We start from the raw sequence: 19,986 nt of genomic DNA on the forward strand, positions 1-19,986 counted from the left end.
GAACCGTTTCTCACGCGCATCGTCACCTCGTCCTTTGCCAGTGCCCGCTTATTCCGTAGTCCCTGTTTCGAGTTGCAAATATTAGCAACAGAACCAATATCAAATACCCAGGTGCTACTGCGAGCTCTAGTAAGGTACACATCAATAACATGTATATCACATATACCTTTGTTCACCTTGCCATCCTTCTTATCCGCCAAATACTTGGGGCAGTTCCGCTTCTAGTGACCAGTCTGCTTGCAGTAGAAGCACTCAGTTTCAGGCTCAGGTCCAGACTTGGGTTTCTTCTCCTGAGCAGCAACTTGCTTGCCATTCTTCTTGAAGTTCCCCCTTTTCTTCCCTTTGCCCTTTTTCTTGAAACTAGTGGTTTTGTTAACCATCAACACTTGATGCTCCTTTTTGATTTCTACCTCCGCAGCTTTCAGCATTGCGAAGAGCTCGGGAATAGTCTTGTTCATCCCTTGCATATTATAGTTCATCACGAAGCTTTTGTAGCTTGGTGGCAGTGATTGGAGAATTCTGTCAATGACGCAATCATCCGGAAGATTAACTCCCAATTGAATCAAGTGATTATTATACCCAGACATTTTGAGTATATGCTCACTGACAGAACTGTTCTCCTCCATCTTGCAGCTATAGAACTTATTGGAGACTTCATATCTCTCAATTCGGGCATTTGCTTGAAATATTAACTTCAACTCCTGGAACATCTCATATGCTCCATGACGTTCAAAACGTCGTTGAAGTCCCGATTCTAAGCCGTAAAGCATGGCACACTGAACTATCGAGTAGTCATCAGCTTTGCTCTGCCAGACGTTCATAACATCTGGTGTTGCTCCAGCAGTAGGCCTGGCACCCAGCGGTGCTTCCAGGACGTAATTCTTCTGTGCAGCAATGAGGATAATCCTCAAGTTACGGACCCAGTCCGTGTAATTGCTACCATCATCTTTCAACTTTTGCTTTCTCAAGGAACGCATTAAAATTCAACGGAATAACAACACGAGCCATCTATCTACAATCAACATAAACAAGCAAGATACTATCAGGTACTAAGTTCATGATAAATTTAAGTTCGATTAATCATATTACTTAAGAACTCCCACTTAGATAGACATCCCTCTAATCTTCTAAGTGATTACGTGATCCAAATCAACTAAACCATAACCGATCATCACGTGAGATGGAGTAGCTTTCAATGGTGAACATCGTTTATGTTGATCATATCTACTATATGATTCACGCTCGACCTTTCGGTCTCCGTGTTCCGAGGCCATATCTGCATATGCTAGGCTCGTCAAGTTTAACCTGAGTATTCTGCGTGTGCAAAACTGGCTTGGACCCGTTGTAGATGGACGTAGAGCTTATCACACCCGATCATCACGTGGTGTCTGGGCACGACGAACTTTGGCAACGGCGCATACTCAGGGAGAACACTTCTTGATAATTTAGTGAGAGATCATCTTATAATGCTACCGTCAATCAAAGCAAGATAAGATGCATAAAAAGATAAACATCACATGCAATCAATATAAGTGATATGATATGGCCATCATCATCTTGTGCTTGTGATCTCCATCTCCGAAGCACCGTCATGATCACCATCGTCACCGGCGCGACACCTTGATCTCCATCGTAGCATCGTTGTCGTCTCGCCAATCTTATGCTTCCACGACTATCACTACCGTTTAGTAATAAAGTAAAGCATTACATCGCGATTGCATTGCATACAATAAAGCGACAACCATATGGCTCCTGCCAGTTGCCGATAACTCGGTTACAAAACATGATCATCTCATACAATAAAATTTAGCATCATGCCTTGACCATATCACATCACAACATGCCCTGCAAAAACAAGTTAGACGTCCTCTACTTTGTTGTTGCAAGTTTTACGTGGCTGCTACGGGCTTAAGTAAGAACCAGTCTCACCTACGCATCAAAACCACAACGATAGTTTGTCAAATAGACTCCGTTTTAACCTTCGCAAGGACCGGGCGTAGCCATACTTGGTTCAACTAAAGTTGGAGAGACAGTCGCCCGCAAGCCATCTCTGTGCAAAGCACGTCGAGGGAACCGGTCTCGCGTAAGCGTACGCGTAAGGTTGGTCCGGGTCGTCTCGTCCAATAATACCGCCGAACCAAAGTATGACATGCTGGTAGGCAGTATGACTTGTATCGTCCACAACTCACTTGTGTTCTACTCGTGCATATAACATCAACATAAATAACCTAGGCTCGGATGCCACTGCTAGGTTTCGTAGTAATTTCAAAAAAATTCCTACGCACACGCAAGATCATGTGATGCATAGCAACGAGGGGGAGAGTGTTGTCTACGTACCCAACGCAGACCAACTGCGGAAGCGATGACACGACGTAGAGGAAGTAGTCGTACGTCTTCACGATCCAACCGATTAAGTACCGAAACTACGGCACCTCCGAGTTCGAGCACATGTTCAGCTCGATGACGATCCCCGGACTCCGATCCAGCAAAGTGTCGGGGAAGAGTTCCGTCAGCACGACGGCGTGGTGACGATCTTGATGTACTACAGCAGCAGGGCTTCGCCTAAACTCCGCTACAGTATTATCGAGGTATATGGTGGCAGGGGGCACCGCACACGGCTAAGGAATAGATCTCAAGGATCAACTTGTGTGTTCTAGGGTGCCTCTACCTCAGTATATAAAGGAGCCAAGGGGGAGGGGGCGCCGGCCAGGGAGAGAGGCGTAGGAGGAGTCCTACTCCTTCCGGGAGTAGGACTCCCCCCCAATCCTATTCCAACTAGGATTCCCAAGGGGGGAAAGAGAGAGAGGGGGGCCGGCCACCTTCTCCTAGTCCTAATAGGACTAGGGGAGGGGGATGTGGCGCAGCCACCTTGGTCTGCCCCTTTCTCCTTTCCACTAAGGCCCATGAAGGCCCATATGGCTCCCGGGGGGTTCCGGTAACCTCCCGGTAACCCGGTAAAATCCCGATTTCACCCGGAACACTTCCGATGTCCAAACATAGGCTTCCAATATATCAATCTTTACGTATCGACCATTTCGAGACTCCTCGTCATGTCTGTGATCATATCCGGGACTCCGAACAACCTTCGGTACATCAAAATGCATAAACTCATAATGAAACTGTCATCGTAACCTTAAGCGTGCGGACCCTACGGGTTCGAGAACAATGTAGACATGACCGAGACACGTCTCCGGTCAATAACCAATAGCGGGACCTAGATGCCCATATTGGCTCCTACATATTCTACGAAGATCTTTATCGGTCAGACCGCATAACAACATACGTTGTTCCCTTTGTCATCGGTATGTTACTTGCCCGAGATTCGATCGTCGGTATCCAATACCTAGTTCAATCTCGTTACCAGCAAGTCTCTTTACTCGTTCCGTAATACATCATCTCACAACTAACATATTAGTTGTAATGCTTGCAAGGCTTATGTGATGTGTATTACCGAGAGGGCCCAAAGATACCTCTCCGACAATCGGAGTGACAAATCCTAATCTCGAAATACGCCAACCCAACATCTACCTTTGGAGACACCTGTAATGCTCCTTTATAATCACCCAGTTACGTTGTGACGTTTGGTAGCACCCAAAGTGTTCCTCCGGTAAACGGGAGTTGCATAATCTCATAGTCATAGGAACATGTATAAGTCATGAAGAAAGCAATAGCAACATACTAAACGATCAGGTGCTAAGCTAATGGAATGGGTCATGTCAATCAGATCATTCAACTAATGATGTGACCTCGTTAATCAAATAACAACTCATTGTTCATGGTTAGGAAACATAACCATCTTTGATTAACGAGCTAGTAAAGTAGAGGCATACTAGTGACACTTTGTTTGTCTATGTATTCACACATGTATTATGTTTCCGGTTAATACAATTCTAGCATGAATAATAAACATTTATCATGATTATAAGGAAATAAATAATAACTTTATTATTGCCTCTAGGGCATATTTCCTTCAAGAGGCATACACTTTAGTACCCAACATGCGGAGTACCATCATTGTTCAACTTCACGAAGGGGCGAAGAGCCAAGCGCAATAGTACGCGTACTTGGTTTTGCACCTTCATACTATTCCACCCTCTGTCACAATTTACAGGGCGCACTTCATTATGACGCATTTCTCTCAATGCATTTCCACCACCAGAGAGACTTTAAACACGTTTGGTTTAATGCTCAATTAATTAGGGTGTGGTAACCGCAATGAAGTACACAATTTTCTCTCCATGTACTGTACTACTATGAAGTGCATGCATGTGTGTACCCGGGGTGGAAGCACTGCATGCATGTGTGTACGCATTATTCCCTCTAGTAATAGACGTCGTGCTATAACTACCAATGCTATTTTTCAGGCCAATCGCTAGTCGCCTTGGTCCCACAGATTTTTTTCTTTTTTCTGAAGCGCGTTGTATAAACAGTGACGGATGGAGTAGTATGAGCGGATTCAAAGAAGAGCGTATTGATGGTTACTTCTTCAGAGCAACTTACATTGGGAAAGGTGGGGCTTATGATTTGACTGCTCATTACTCACTATTAATGCGGCGCAACAACCGGGCTGAGTCTCCCATGCGGTTGTGCACTACCCCCTTGGTTCTTAAATATACTCCGGAGTATTTGTCTTTCTAGAGATTTCAACGAGTGACTACTCAAATATTTGTCTTTTTAGAGATTTCAAATGGACTGGCACATACGGATGTATATAGACATATTTTAGAGTGTAGATTCACTCATTTTGCTCCGTATGTAGTCACTTGTTGAAATCTCTGTTAAGACAAATAGAATATTTAGGAACGGAGGGAGTACACATACGAAGCAAAATGAGTGAATCTACACTCTAAAATATGCCCGTTTGAAATTTGTAAAAAGACAAATATTTAGGAACAAAGGAGTATAATTTTGTGCATGGAACATGGACCCGGATGATGAAGAGGCTTCTGGCAATGCTATCAAGCTTCCATCATTTGTTTACATAATTTACATACTATACAAATAATTTTCCAGCGACATGAAATTGTACAATGGTGTGCGCTTTCAGCTTTTGTTTCGCATGTCTTGCCATCGATGCTCTTTCGGAAACAATAAAAAACTAACTTCCTTACTAATGCATGTCAATTATTAGCAGATCAGAGCTAATAATTACATCACAACTGAAGACAAAGTTGTGAGAAGGTGTTAAATTAAAATTGATCCATGCTTTCATTGGCAGCAACGTCCCCCCAGCTCTGTCTAAATCAACAAGGCATGTTGGGAAAAAAATTAGCTGTCTGGAGCATGCAACATTCCGATCATTTTGTGCAGTTCCACTAAAATAGAGTTGAGCGTCCTTGTTCCAAAGATATCAAGTGTGATTACGATAATAGAGGACTGCTGATGAAACAATAAACACACAAATAGAAGCCGGTCACCTTTGCAGTCTCTCTTAAGACTAATTAGATGGAGAAGATTAGGCTCGGAGTTGGATGAGGAGGATAGAGCAAAACCAATTCCCTTTGTGCAGTCGCACTGAAATGTAGAGACGTTGCCCGTGTGACATTTTAGTACAACTGCACAAAACGCTCTTAAGAAAAAAGTGATTTGTGCAGTTCACCAAAAGGTCGCAATAGCAACGAGGTGAAATGGATAGCCCTGTTTGCAAAAAGAGGTAGAAACGAAACAAATACTGGCCAATAACAGTTAATGACACATGCGACAACAAAAAAGAAGCATATTCCTTGTCCTAAGGGAAGATAACAACACGGTTGTGTTTGTCTAAAACAGTGTGAGGACGAGAATGCAATATGGAAAGTACGCCAGACGAGCTATGTTTTGGGCAAAGAACTATGGAAGATCCACATGCAGCGACGTGGGAAAACGGGGAGTGGAGCAAGGCCGGAGGGGATACCTGGAGGTCGTCAGGATGTAACTAGGTGAGCGGCGGTGGGCGGAATCTGCGAGCAGGTGGCGTAGGCCCTGCCGCGCCGGAGCTTGGTCAGAGAGAACGGCGTGTACCGCAGATCGGGACGTGCTACCTCGGCGCCGTCGAACAGAGAAATGATGCACTTCCTCCCTTTCCCCCGGCGGACGGGATGCGGCCGGATCAGTGACCAATGGTGAGAGAGAGAGAGAGAGGCCACCGCACTCCCTTTCCCTCGGCGGACGGGATGCAGCCGGATTAGTGACCAACGGTGAGAGAGAGAGAGGCCACCGCACCCCCTTTCCCCCAGCGAACGGGATGCGGCTGGATCAGTGACCAACGGTGAGAGAGGGAGGCCACCGGAGCCTTGTGTGAGATACTCTGAAGAGCTGACTACCTTTTCCTCCATAAAAATCGTTTTATATTCTGTGTACGTGCCATTGAGCACTATAACTTTATTTAAAAATAACGCGGCAATGCGTCAAATCGAACTCTGTTTCGTGCACGCGTGGTACACGACCTCCCTAGGTAAACAACCGCTACAGGCGTTCAAATTAGCACGTGGGCTGCCATTTCGTAAAGAAATGAGCTCCACCGTGTACCCACGCGGGTGTGGCTGGGCACGAAGCGTGAGTACGTGCACGGTGCACCTATTCTCTTTTTGTATACGTACACCACCTACGTGGGGTTGTGTGAGAGAGATACAAACCTAGAGAGATATAGTGTGTGGGTTCTTGAGAGTTTTTTGTGTGTGTGTGTGTGTGTGTGGGGGGGGGGGGGTTAATCAAAATATTTAACATATGCAATGTGTGTGAAATAGAGTCCTGGATATAACATATATATAGAGGGGGCGATCCACGAGAAGAGAGTGGAGGTATCATCGGCTTGAGGTGTCCATAGAATCGAAGAGAGGGATGATGTGTGTGTGTGTGCGCGCGATCGATAAAGAGTGCCATCGAATTTGTGTGTGCCCACGTCAAAGATATAGAGTGCCTGGCCTACTGGAACGCGAGATGGGACATGTGCAGTTTGTCTCTGTGGCATGGATACCTACCTGCAGCGCTCGACTATCGGTGTGTGGTGGGGGAAGAGGGAGGCCCAATTAACTATAGAGGTACAATGGCTGGTATATGTGTGGAGGAGGAGAGAGGCCTACCTCATGTATTAAGGAGATCGATCTGCCTCATGTATTAAGGGAGATCGACCGGCATCCATGCATATGTGCAGGAGATGAATAAGGTTGGGAGAGAGACAGAGCTAGAGTGTTGGAGGGGGTGGTAGTGGAGTTGCTTCTAATAAATGGTGGGATAGGCTTGCTAGACAAACGGAGGGCACACCCGCAATATCAATAAGAGAGGAGATGGCTGCTTGTTGTCTGTGCACGTGCGTGTGAGATACGGGTCAGGAGGCATGCATGAATGATGAGGGGGACGATGTGGCTGTGGTAAGCAGGCGTAACTACATATAGGAAGATCAATCGCCCTTTGTAAGAGAAAGGAGAGACATAACTTGTGAGGTACGCCGATTGATGGGGGGTAGTTAAAGTCGATCTAGGTATATGTTGGGAGATCGATCAGTATACATGCATGTGTGTGTTAGAAGCAAATGAGGCACGAGGAGAGGGATAGAGAGAGAGGGATGCATGTAGGAGGTGGTACGAGAGGCATACTATATCAAGGGGGAGGAGTGTGCGGGTACGAGAACGATGAAAAGAGTGGTGGGAGTGAGGCATGGACGGTGATAAGAGAAGAGGGGAAGCTTGTGTTTGTGCTAGGCACACTTGGCTAGAGAGGCATATCGATCGATGTGTGCCGTAAAGAAGGAGCTGGGGGCCTACACACACAATGGGTGAACGACCTAAAGTGAAAAGACGAATTTGCACGATGGAGCTAGAGAATGCCGAGGGAGGGTGAGAGGGATGCGGGCGTGTGCATGCACAAGAGAAAGTTAGCGCTAGCTACAAAGATAAGAGGGTTGTGTGGGTGTAAAAGACGAATAGAGATCATATATACTTCATTATAAAAAGCAAATTCGGATATTTGAAGAATTTATCATAGTGTTTCAAACCGACGGATGTGTGAATATATATAACGGTGATACACATGGTGTGGTTATGAACATGGTACACTACATTTAATATATTTTATCTCTAATCTTATAAAAAAACGGAGTTGTTGATGATGGTGTGCCTGCCATCCTGCATTATAGGCCGTCTGATTTATATCTGGCGGATAGCAAGGAAACTATGATGGTTGAAGTTGGCAACAATCATGATTGTAGATTCTTATTGAAATAGAGAAACAAATTCAAATTTAGTTCGAATTGCAGCGGTAGTATAGACATTTGGAATGCACTAAAATGTTGGTATGAGTAGGTTACATGCATTATACAGCAAGCGAAATTTTTTAATCGGACATAACATGGATTCATACTCCCTCCTTCCATCTATATAGGGCGTAATGCGATTTTTAAGACCGCCTTTGACTATTGACAAGATTAATAGTACATGACATGCACAATGTGAAAATTATATCATTGAAAGAACCTTTCACAGACGAATTTAACGTGTCCTTTGTGTAAGTTGCATGTCATATATCATTGCTCTAATATTTGGTCAAAGTTAGCATCGAAAAACGCATTAGGCCCTATATAGATGGAAGGAAGGAGTACTAGCTTTGAATAGCATTTGTATAGTAAAACGGGGCAAAACTCTCTCTTTGTGTGGTGTGAATAGTTTTATTTTTTTCGTTTTCTTTTTGGTTGAGGGAAGTGCGAATTGATTTGGTACGTACAGGTACAATATTACTACACGTTAGGCTTGTCCCTAAAATTCAACCCGCGTCTTGTTATATCTCGAAAATTCAGATATCGTGCTCCCAAAACTGGCGCCTTCACAACCCATGCCTTGCTATCCCGAAATTACAACGCGCGTGAAAACTCCCTCCAGCTGCCAAATCCCGACACGCGAAATCCTCCTTCTAACCCTGAGCCGAAAGGGCCGCTAGTTCAAATCGGTGGGGGGTACTTTTGTAACACACCCTACATTTTGGACAAGCGCGTTCCTAAGTCATGCTTCACCCCCTCCCATCGCCCCCTTTTCGCCATTCGAAATCCCAGGCCGCCATAACCTCTCTGCTCCAGCCACGAAACCTCACCCTCCTCCGTCCACCACGTCACCGCTGCCCAGCCGGAGCCTCTTCCCCGACGACGCCGTCCACCGCAACAGCTCGACGTCCCTCGTCCACCTCCCCGGATGAGGATCCGTCGTCCATCTCGCCGTCCCACCGGTTCAGCCGCCCCATCCTCCACCTCCAAGGAGCTGCTCCGACGATCGCCTCGTCTATCGCGGCTGCTCCATCCCACAACGCCGCCTTAACCTGCTCCACCGGAACCGCAACATCCTTACCGACTCCTCGGACGAAGCCGAGGCCTACTCGGCGCCACCAAAGAGGTTGTACACTCATCGCATCACACCTTCTCCTTAACTCGACCTCCCGGTGCCAACGGTGCTCCATCCTGCACCCCCATGGAGCGGCTACCTTGAAGCCGGCGCCGGGGGCGACATCTCCATGGTGGCTCTCCCCCAGTGCGAGGCCCCTTCGGCGGCGGCGTCCATACCAGCCGGATCTGCTGCTGCTGCTCCGGCTCTCGCTCGATCGCTCGCTCGCCCAGCTGCTGCTGCTGCTCTCCCCCTTGCTGGTGCTGCTGCTCTGCTCCGATTAAGCCACACTTCAGTCGTCTGAATCGACTTTTGGGTCAGTCAATTTTCAGGGGTTGGGGGGCTCACTGGAGTTAAGGAAGAACCACCCGCAGCAGGGACGGGGGCTCGCCGGAGAGGTACCCACTATCTATCTTAGGGTTCAAGGTGGGGGGAGGGGGCGGGGGGCCTAGAGGGCTGGCCAGGGCGGTGGTGGCGAGTTGTTTCGGGGCGGCGAGGCGGTGCTGGGGCCGGTGGTTCGGCCAGTGGTGGCTGGCGGCTCAGGGGGGTGCAGGTTGAAGATGAACTGCAGACCCTCCCTAAACTACATGTCAAATGCCTCTCTGCTACCATTGTGTTCAGTTTCGACAGTAGCATTCAGATTCCATAGTAAATTTCAGTTTCGACAGTTAAGTTCAGAGTCAACAGTTTTTACCTCATCTGTTGTAGTCAGGTGGTTTTTGGTGATGTTAATTTTACATCCATTTTACATCATCTATTCGAGATGCTATTAGAATCGCACTTGAGATTGACGATGTCTGTCTTGTGCTGCTTCAGCCTTAACGTCTTACGGCTCAACGGAGCTGCTCCAACGACAGAACGATCTATCACAACAAAGCAGTGCCCTGGATGTCGTCTACAGATTCCTCAGATCTTCCTCCACACCTCCGACAGCCACCTTTGTCTCAACTGCTTCAGCGACCAACCCAATGATGCTGAGGTCGACACGGCTACGGCAAAGAGGTTGTACACTTGTTGCATCACTTATTACTATACATTCACGTCGATCCATTAGGGCTATTTTGGTTCAATATAAAAACATCGATCCACTGGTTGTTACCATCACTCTAAATTTCTGCATGCTCTCCTTACATATCTCACCATATTTTTTTCGTATGCATGTCAGATATTGTACACAGTCATGCTGAACATGTAGAGAAAAAGAGAAGAGTTTTGTGCGGCAATACAATGTCATGGAGACATCGCTCCATGGTGGGTTCAATGGCAAACCCTCCCCACCCCTCTCTAGATTGTAATCCAGAGGAAGATATCTGTTCTGAGGCGGATTCGGACGCCGCTGACCACTCCTATTTACCCCCCAAGGTGTTTGCTCTACCTTGGCATGATGATGTTAGTCATATCATGCATATGTTGCCTTGCAGTGCCTACTTTTGACATCATATATGTCATCTGCTTAGTTTAGACATGTTCTGTAATGCCACCTGTTTAGTTTCTATATCATATATGGGAATTATGAAGTCTCATGTCTTTTAGCCAGCCATAATATATGTGAAATGTGCAATGCCATCCTGTTTAACCAGACATCATATATTTGAATGATATCTTGCCCATCCTTTTCTTCATTACATTTCCATTTGTCGACAATGTTTGTACATTAAACTACTCTTCCTGTGAATCAGCCATTTGGGTGGGAGATGGAAAAATCTTGAGTGAAAACAAGGCCTTCAAAGCAGACAGTGCTACCTGTCGAAGCAGATCTCTTGTTGGGTCCCGATAGCTCCTCAGAGATGGATTCAGAGACAGATGACCAGTCCTATTCCCCCACTGAGGTGTATGCTCTAACTTGGCACGGTTATACTGCTCATATCATGCATACTGTGTCTTGCATTCCATAGTTTAGACATCATATACACAATATTCAACACCATGTTCTTAGTTCAGACATCATATCGAATGCCCTATGTTTAGCATATAAATCACATATGTGAATTAAATGATGCGATCCTGATTACTTAGATAACATGTAGGTGAATTATGTCATGCGATCCTGTTTAGTTATTCATCATATCTTTGAATTATGTTATGCTATGCTATCCAGTTTAGATAGACATCATATATGTGAAATTATGTCATGCTATCCGTTTTAGTTAAACAATATACATGTCAACTATTTCATGCCCTCTTTTTTCCACACTATCTATTGCATCTGTCTCTCATACAATGTATGTACATTCAACTATGTTTCTTGTTTATCAGCCATTTGAATTGGAGCGGGTGATGCCAGTATCTAGCGGACTAAAAACACGGTCTTCAAATAAAACAGTGCTACCTCTTGGTGGAGATAGCACCCTGGTTGTACATGCACAAGAACCAGCCCTACCACACATAACCCAAACTCTCGCAGATTGTACCCCTACTACGATGGACAGAGAACCAGCTTCACCCAATCTAACCCCAACCCCAACCGATAGTAACCCAGTTCATGTTGACACAGCACCATCTCCACCATAGAGCTCCCAAACAAGAGCAATTAGTAAGGCAGCTCCAGTGCCCAAAGGGCCAGTACTATCACGGCGAACCCCAACTCCACCAGTTAGTACGCCTATTCCTGTGGAGGAAGCACAACCAGCTAGTCGTAAATTAGCATCTATCGCATTTGATGTTGTTAAATCGTATGTGCGTATCTTCCCATATTGGAAATATTATACTGACGATGAAGGAAAATGCCAGTTGCAGGTGTTTGTCCAGGAGTTATGTGTAAGTAATGTTATTCATGGCAATTACTTTGCTTCGTCCCATACATCCTACCTCCATGATGGTTATAATACAGCAAATTTTCCCATTTTTCTCTATAGAGAAGGATCAATTTGGAAACTCAGGATGAGGTAACCTGTGCTAATACCTCTGCTATCTTCAAGAATGCTTGGTGGCAGTATCGGAATTACCTTAAGAAAATGTACTTCACCGGCAAAGAAACTCATCAAATTCCCTTACGTTCTCCTGAGACACATTTACTGGACGATGACTGGGAACGCCTTGTTCTGTACTGGTCCCGAACCAAGAATGTGGTAAGGTCCATGAGCTCATTTTCTATTTTTAAGTATTATATTCTTGCGTCTTACTGTACTCTGTTCATGTAGAACAAGTGCCTAAACCTCAAGAACAACTGTTCTAATTTAAGATTCCATTGCTACCATAGGACATAGACATATGTTTGTTTGATGCTTTTATTATGTACTAGTACTTGGCAATAGAAGACTTGGTAGTTTAATCCTGTCCACCTTACTAATGAACTGGTTCACCGAAATGAGTTTCATATACTAGTACATGCTAAACTTGTTATGTGTCTGCTTGTTTCTTCTTTTAGAATGCTGACAGAATATTGGGGAAGAGTGCCTTATTAAGCAGCGGTAAAGGAAGTAATGCAGATAAGGTTCAGGATAGTGACACATCCTGTCTTGGTTTAGTGTTGGAGTTACTGGCCACTACCGATTGCACAAGCTATTCAAACTCACTGTCTGAATCAGTTCGGTTTCTTGAGTCTCAACTACAAGCTGAAAGACATCGATCAGCTATGCTGCGACAAGAAGCGGAAGGACTCCGGAAGTCCCTGGAGCATTCAGATGCATACTTTCTGGTGCAACAGCAAGCATTGCAGGATTTTAGCGCCAAACAGGACAAAGCTAATCAGCTTGCTAAGCTTATTGCCAGCATGGTGGATACCCAGGATAACGTTTCTTGAACTCTTCTGAAGTTGTTTCAGTTATGCTCTAGTTTTGCTGTCGCGTTTATTTGCACTGGTGGCCAATTTTGACGGCCAGTGTATATGATATGCTGCTTCGTTCCCTATATTTGCACTGGTGGCGAACTTTGATGCCCAGTGGATGTAATACGTGTAATAGCCGTGATAGCCTAGCGTTAGTTGCTTGCTTATTTATTTCCTTGTTGTCTTGTTTATTTGTTTGCTTGTAGTCATTGCAGTTCTTTTTCCGCGGTTAACTAGTGGCTGCAATAACCTATTTTTAAAACTAGGCCACAATAACCATGGGCTAATATTTACTATAGTGACACTGGGCCTCCTACGGGCCGTAGAAACAGTGGGCCTTCTATGGGCCGTAGAAACAGTAGGCCTTCTACGGGCCGTAGAAACAATGGGCCTTCTACGGGCCGTATCATCAATGGGCCTTATATGGGCCGTATGATCGATTGGCCAAACATGGGCCAATAACAGGCCACATTATGGCCGTAAACGGGCTAGAGTTGGAATCGTCCGTTCATGGGCCGACCGTAACGGGCCATCATTAATAGGCCGTATTTGATGACGCTATGAAAACGGCCCAACGTATTAACGGACCACAAACGGGCCGACTGTAACCATGAGCTGAATTTGGCCCACAAGCAGTAACAGACCGTAAGTAAACGAATGCTGGAAATGAGCCCAAGAATAAATGGGCTCTGAGAAGGCCGAAAGATAACATGGGCTGGAAACGGCCCAACGGAATAACGGGACGTTAATGGGTATAAAGTGATACACTATTCATTACGGGCTAGTTTCACCACGGGCCGTTAATAGGTGTAAAGTGATACACTGTTCATTACGGGCCAGTTTCACCACGGGCCGTTAATAGGCCAAGAGTTACATAGGGCCTCATATGGGCCGAAAGACGTCATGGGCCATACATGTGCCAGAAGTGAAAATGGGCTGGAATCATATTGGATGGCCTAGATGATGCTACTGGGCCTAATTCGGATAGGGCGTAACGGGCCTTGGGTTAGCGGGCTATAAATGGGCTATATGCGAACAGGCCGTTAATAGGCTTTCCATGGGCCGGCCTGCCACCTTTTGACCAAGTAAAACGGGCCGACCTTTTCACAGGAATGTGCCTCTGTTGGGCCGTGCCACGTGTCGATGTATCATAGGCGCCTATCTGACACACTGACGAGCTGACACGTGTTTCGTCCGGCCAATAAGAATTTTACACGTGGAAATTTCCCATTGGTCGGGGCTGTTAACGGGTTATCGGATCCAAAACCCGACCCGGTAGTTTAACGGCGTTCCGTTACGGTGGATGCCACGTGTCGGCCACCCTTGACGAAAGCACTTCTGTGACGCGCGATTTATCGTCATGGAAGTGGACACTTCCGTGATGATAATTTTGGTAATGTCATGGAACACTTCTACGACAGCACATGTATGACTATCTTGATTCTGTCATAAATTTGTCATGGATGTACATGCATGACAAAAAAAGCGACCTACTGTGACAAACACGTATCATCACGGAAGTGTATTTTTTTTGTAGTGTAAGCATTGCTACGAGTGAGAAAATCTCATCGTAGTCAACACCTTGAACTTTGTCAAAACCTTTTTCGACAAGTCTAGCTTTGTAGATAGTAACACTACTATCAGCGTTCGTCTTCCTCGTGAAGATCCATTTATTTTATATGGCTTGCCGATCATCGGGCAAGTCAACCAAAGTCCACACTTTATATCAGATTTCATGGCCTCAAGACATTTCACGGAATCTGGGCTCATCATTGCTTCCTCATAGTTCGTAGGTTCGTCATGGTCAATTAACATGACCTCCAAACAGGATTACCGTACCACTCTGGTGTGGACCTCACTCTGGTTGACCTACGAGGTTCGGTAGTAACTTGATCTAAAGTTACATGATCATCATCATTAGCTTCCTCACTAATTGGTGTAGGAGTCACAGAAACGGATTTCTGTGATGAACTACTTTCCAATAAGGGAGCAGGTACAGTTACCTCATCAAGTTCTACTTTCCTCCCACTCACTTCTTTCGAGAGAAACTCCTTCTCTAGAAAGGATCCATTCTCAGCAACAAATATCTTGCCTTCAGATCTGTGATAGAAGGTGTACCCAATAGTTACTTTTGGGTATCCTATGAAGACGCACTTCTCCGACTTGGGTTTGAGCTTATCAAGATGAAACTTTTCCACATAAGCATCGCAACCCCAAACTTTAAGAAATGACAGGTTAGGTTTCTTGCTAAACCACAGTTCATACGGTGTCGTCTCAACGGATTTAGATGGTGCCCTTTTTAATGTGAATGCAGTTGTCTCTAATGCATAACCCCAAAACGATAGTGGTAAATCGGTAAGAGACATCATAGATTGCACTATATCAAATAAAGTACGGTTATGACGTTCAGACACACCATTACGTTGTGGTGTTCCAGGTGGCATGAGTTTGTGAAACTATTCCACATTGTTTTAATTGAAGACCAAACTCATAGCTCAAATATTCGCCTCTGCGATCAGATCGTAGAAACTTTATTTTCTTGTTACGATGATTTTCCACTTCACTCTGAATTCTTTAGACTTTTCAAATGTTTCAGACCTATGTTTCTTCAAGTAGATATACCCATATCTGCTCAAATCATCTGTGAAGGTCAGAAAATAACGATACCCACCGCGAGCCTCAACACTCATCGGACCTCATACATCAGTATGTATTATATCCAATAAGTCAGTTGCTCGCTCCATTGTTCTGGAGAACGGAGTCTTAGTCATCTTTGCCCATGAGGCATGGTTCGCAAGCATCAACTGATTCATAATCAAGTGATTCCAAAAGCCCATCAGCATGGATTTTCTTCATGCGCTTTACACCAATATGACCTAAACGGCAGTGCCACAAATAAGTTGCACTATCATTATTAACTTTGCATCTGTTGGCTTCAATATTATGAATATGTGTATCACTACGATCGAGATTCGACAAACCATTTTCATTAGGTGTATAACCATAGAAGGTTTTATTCATGTAAACAGAATAACAATTATTCTCTAACTTAAATGAATAACCGTATTGCAATAAACATGATCAAATCATATTCATGCTCAACGCAAACACCAAATAACACTTATTTAGGTTCAACACTAATCCTGAAAGTATAGGGAGTGTGTGATGATGATCATATCATTCTTGGAACTACTTCCAACACATCATTACTTCACCCTTAACTAGTCTCTGTTCATTCTGCAACTTTCGTTTCAAGTTACTACTCTTAGCAACTAAACTAGTATCAAATACCGAGGGGTTGCTATAAACACTAGTAAAGTACACATCAATAACATGTATATCCAATATACATTTGTTCACTTTGCCATCCTTCTTATCCGCCAAATACTTGGGCCAGTTCCGCTTCCAGTGACTAGTCCCTTTGCAGTAAAAGCACTTAGTCTTAGGCTTAGGTCCAGTCTTGGGCTTCTTTACTTGAGCAGCAATGTCGGTGTCAAAACCGGCGGATCTCGGGTAGGGGGTCCCAAACTGTGCGTCTAAGGCGGATGGTAATAGGAGGAAGGTGACATGATGTTTACCCAGGTCCGGGCCCTCTTGATGGAGGTAATACCCTACGTCCTGCTTGATTGATCTTGATGATATGAGTATTGCAAGAGTTGATGTACCACGAGATCGTAGAGGCTAAACCCTAGAAGCTAGCCTATGGTATGATTGTATGTTGTCCTACGGACTAAACCCTCCGGTTTATATAGACACCGAAGGGGGCTAGGGTTACACAGAATCGGTTACAAGGGAGGAGATCTACATATCCGTATTGCCAAGCTTGCCTTCCACGCCAAGGAAAGTCCCATCCGGACACGGGATGAAGTATTCAATCTTGTATCTTCATAGTCCAACAGTCTGGCCAAAGGATATAGTCCGGCTGTCCGGAGACCCCCTAATCCAGGACTCCCTCAGTAGCCCCTGAACCAGGCTTCAATGACGATGAGTCCGGCGCGCAGATTTGTCTTCGGCATTGCAAGGCGGGTTCTTCCTCCAAATACACCATAGAAGATTTTGAACACAAGGATAGTGTCCGGCTCTGCAAAACAAGTTCCATATACCACCATAGAGAGAATAATATTTCCACAAATCTAATCTGCTGACACATTTGATAGCATGACATCATACCACGACCCGGTCATTATTCGAACCGTTTTTCTCAACCAGCACTGCACATATCGCGAGGTGGTTTTCTTGACACGTCTTGTCGAAGCAGAGATCGTGTCCCCTTATCACGGGATTCTCATCAATACGGGTATGTGTAACCCAACCGCGCCATCAATTACGGCGTTCGGGGAATAAGCAATTTTACCAGGTAAGTGGGGAGGCACATCACCTCCTCCGCCCTTATAAAGGGACAAAGATTCACCCCTTTTACCCACGCCTTCTTCCTCTTTGCTTATCCATTCTCGCACACTCGAGCTCCAGCGCCCAAGTTCGCATCTTTCTCCTCAAACCACTCCAAGCATGTCCGGAGCAGGAGGCAAGTGGATGGTCTCCTCCGTCACGGAGTAGAATATCACAAAGCTACGTGAAGCCGGATATCTGGCCGCGAACATCGCGCACCGGCTGCCAGATGCGGGGCAGATCATCCCTACGCCCGAACTCCATGAGAGGGTAGTTTTCCTTACCCACTTTGTCCGCGGACTGGGATTTCCCCTTCACCCGTTTGTCCGTGGGCTCATGTTCTACTACGGGCTGGATTTTCATGATCTGGCCCCCAATTTCATCCTCAACATCTCAGCATTTATCGTCGCGTGCGAGGCCTTCCTCTGCATCAGGCCCCACTTCGGCCTATGGCTGAAGACCTTCAATGTTAAACCGAAGGTGGTGGTCGGCCAGCAAGCAGAGTGCGGAGGCGCCATGGTGGGCAAAATGCCTAATGTCACCTGGCTCAAAGGATCCTATGTGGAGACCATAAAGGGGTGGCAATCGGGGTGGTTCTACATCACCAAGCCGCACGACACCAACTGGGTGGCAGCCCCCGAATTTCAATCCAGAATCCCCACGCGGCTCACTTCCTGGAAAGAGAAGGGCCTGTCCCGGGGTTCCCCGGTAGAGCTAACCGGACTCCAGACCTGCATCAAGAACACGATGAGCAAGAAAATCAAGCTCGTCAACGTGGTCCAGGTCATGCTCTTCCGCCAAATCCTCCCGTGTCAACAACGGGTATTCAATTTGTGGGAGTTCGACCCGGCCAAGCACCAGACACTGCGAGAGCTCTTCGACACGATGCACAAGGACGTTTGGAAGGTGCTATTCAAGGGCGCCGAGGTACCTCCTCCCCTTACCGAGGACCGCGGACTCAGCGCAAAGCGCCATGCCAATCCGGTAAGTTTTTATATCTCACAGGATATGTATTTGCCCCAGTTTAATCATGTGCGGGATCTAAGCTTCCATGCCCTTAACAGGACTGGGTAGAGACAGCGGAGCAGATCGATTGCCCAGCCCCCCTGCTGAAGATCCTGCAGATGCTCTCCTAGCGGAGATGCTGGTTCCGGCGCCTTACGAGGTGCCGGTGAAGAAGGCCAAGAAGAAGGCCACAGGGACCCGAAAGGGTCTCCGGCGAAAGGTTATATCAGACTCATCGTCCAATAACTCTGAGGCGCACTCCTCCCACGAAAACGAGGAGGAGGAAGAGGAAAGTTCTCCCCCCAGCTGGAGGAGACAAGAAAAGGAAGGCCGCCCCAACTGGGGAGGCCGAAGGGTCCAAGAAGGGAAGGACCCTCCTTCCGGACTGCTCCTCGACGGCCGCCTACAGCGGCGACGAGTGGTTACCCAGGGACAAGCCCCTGGCGAAGTCGTAAGTATCCGGATACCATAGTAATTCATGGTATGTTTTATTGCACTGCTTCTCCTTACGCTGAATATGATTATGCTGTCCGTCCCGAGCCCGTCTCGACGTATCTTCATCGAACGGTTCTTTGGACTCGTCGGATATGAATAGCGATTCACTTCCGACCGCCTCCACCCCTTGCCCTACGGACAACGTCGAGGTGTTGTCTCAAAAGGCACCGAGCCGAGGGGAGGTAGTCCTGGGGGTGCCTCGAGGCGACCTTCCGGACCCTGGGCGCAAAGGGAGCAAGACTCCCACGGGCTCCAAGTTCGGCCCCCAGCCGAACACTACGCCGGAACCTTTGGTGGTTCCAGACTCTGGCAGGCGGTCCCCCGTTAAGAGGGGCAAGCCGCCCATGCCGGTGGCCTCTATCCATCCAGAGACACCGGACAACTTGCTGGAAGCGCTTCACGACGCTTCCATCGACGAAGAGCGCCGCACTATCATGAGTGCGGTGATCGAGAAAGTTCAGTCCGCCAAAAACGGACTAACCGAAGCTTGTGCTAGCCTCCTAATAGGCTTTGAGGTAAGCAATCAAAATATAGGAAAATATTACTGCATAGACAGTAGCCCCTGATGCTCTATTTGTCGTTCGCGAAGAAAGGCCGAATAGAGGATCAAATAATGACTCAGGAGTCTAATCAGAATATATCTATGTGCATATGCAGGCTTCACTGCTGGCCGCTGCCGCACGTACTGCGGAGGTCACTGCACTGAAGCAGGACCTTGAGCGGTCCGAGGAAGAGCTCGGCCTTACCAAGAGGCGGCTCGAGGAGAGCAAAGGTAAGAAATACCTTGTATGTATATTAAAAAGAAATTTGGTTGTAAAGTAATAGGATCATCATGAATTTCCCAGGGGCCACGACCGAGGTGGCAACCCTGAAGAAGGCGCTGTCCAAGGCCGAAGACAAAGCGGCCAAGGAGCGCATTGAGCGGGAAAAGCAAGAAGCCGGGTAGGCGAGGTGCAGCAAGAGCTCGAGGCTCTTGCCAAAAAATAT

Source organism: Triticum urartu, chromosome 4A (assembly GCF_056163025.1).
Source record: "Triticum urartu cultivar PI428250 chromosome 4A, HENAU_Tu73, whole genome shotgun sequence".
Classification (NCBI taxonomy): domain Eukaryota; kingdom Viridiplantae; phylum Streptophyta; class Magnoliopsida; order Poales; family Poaceae; genus Triticum; species Triticum urartu.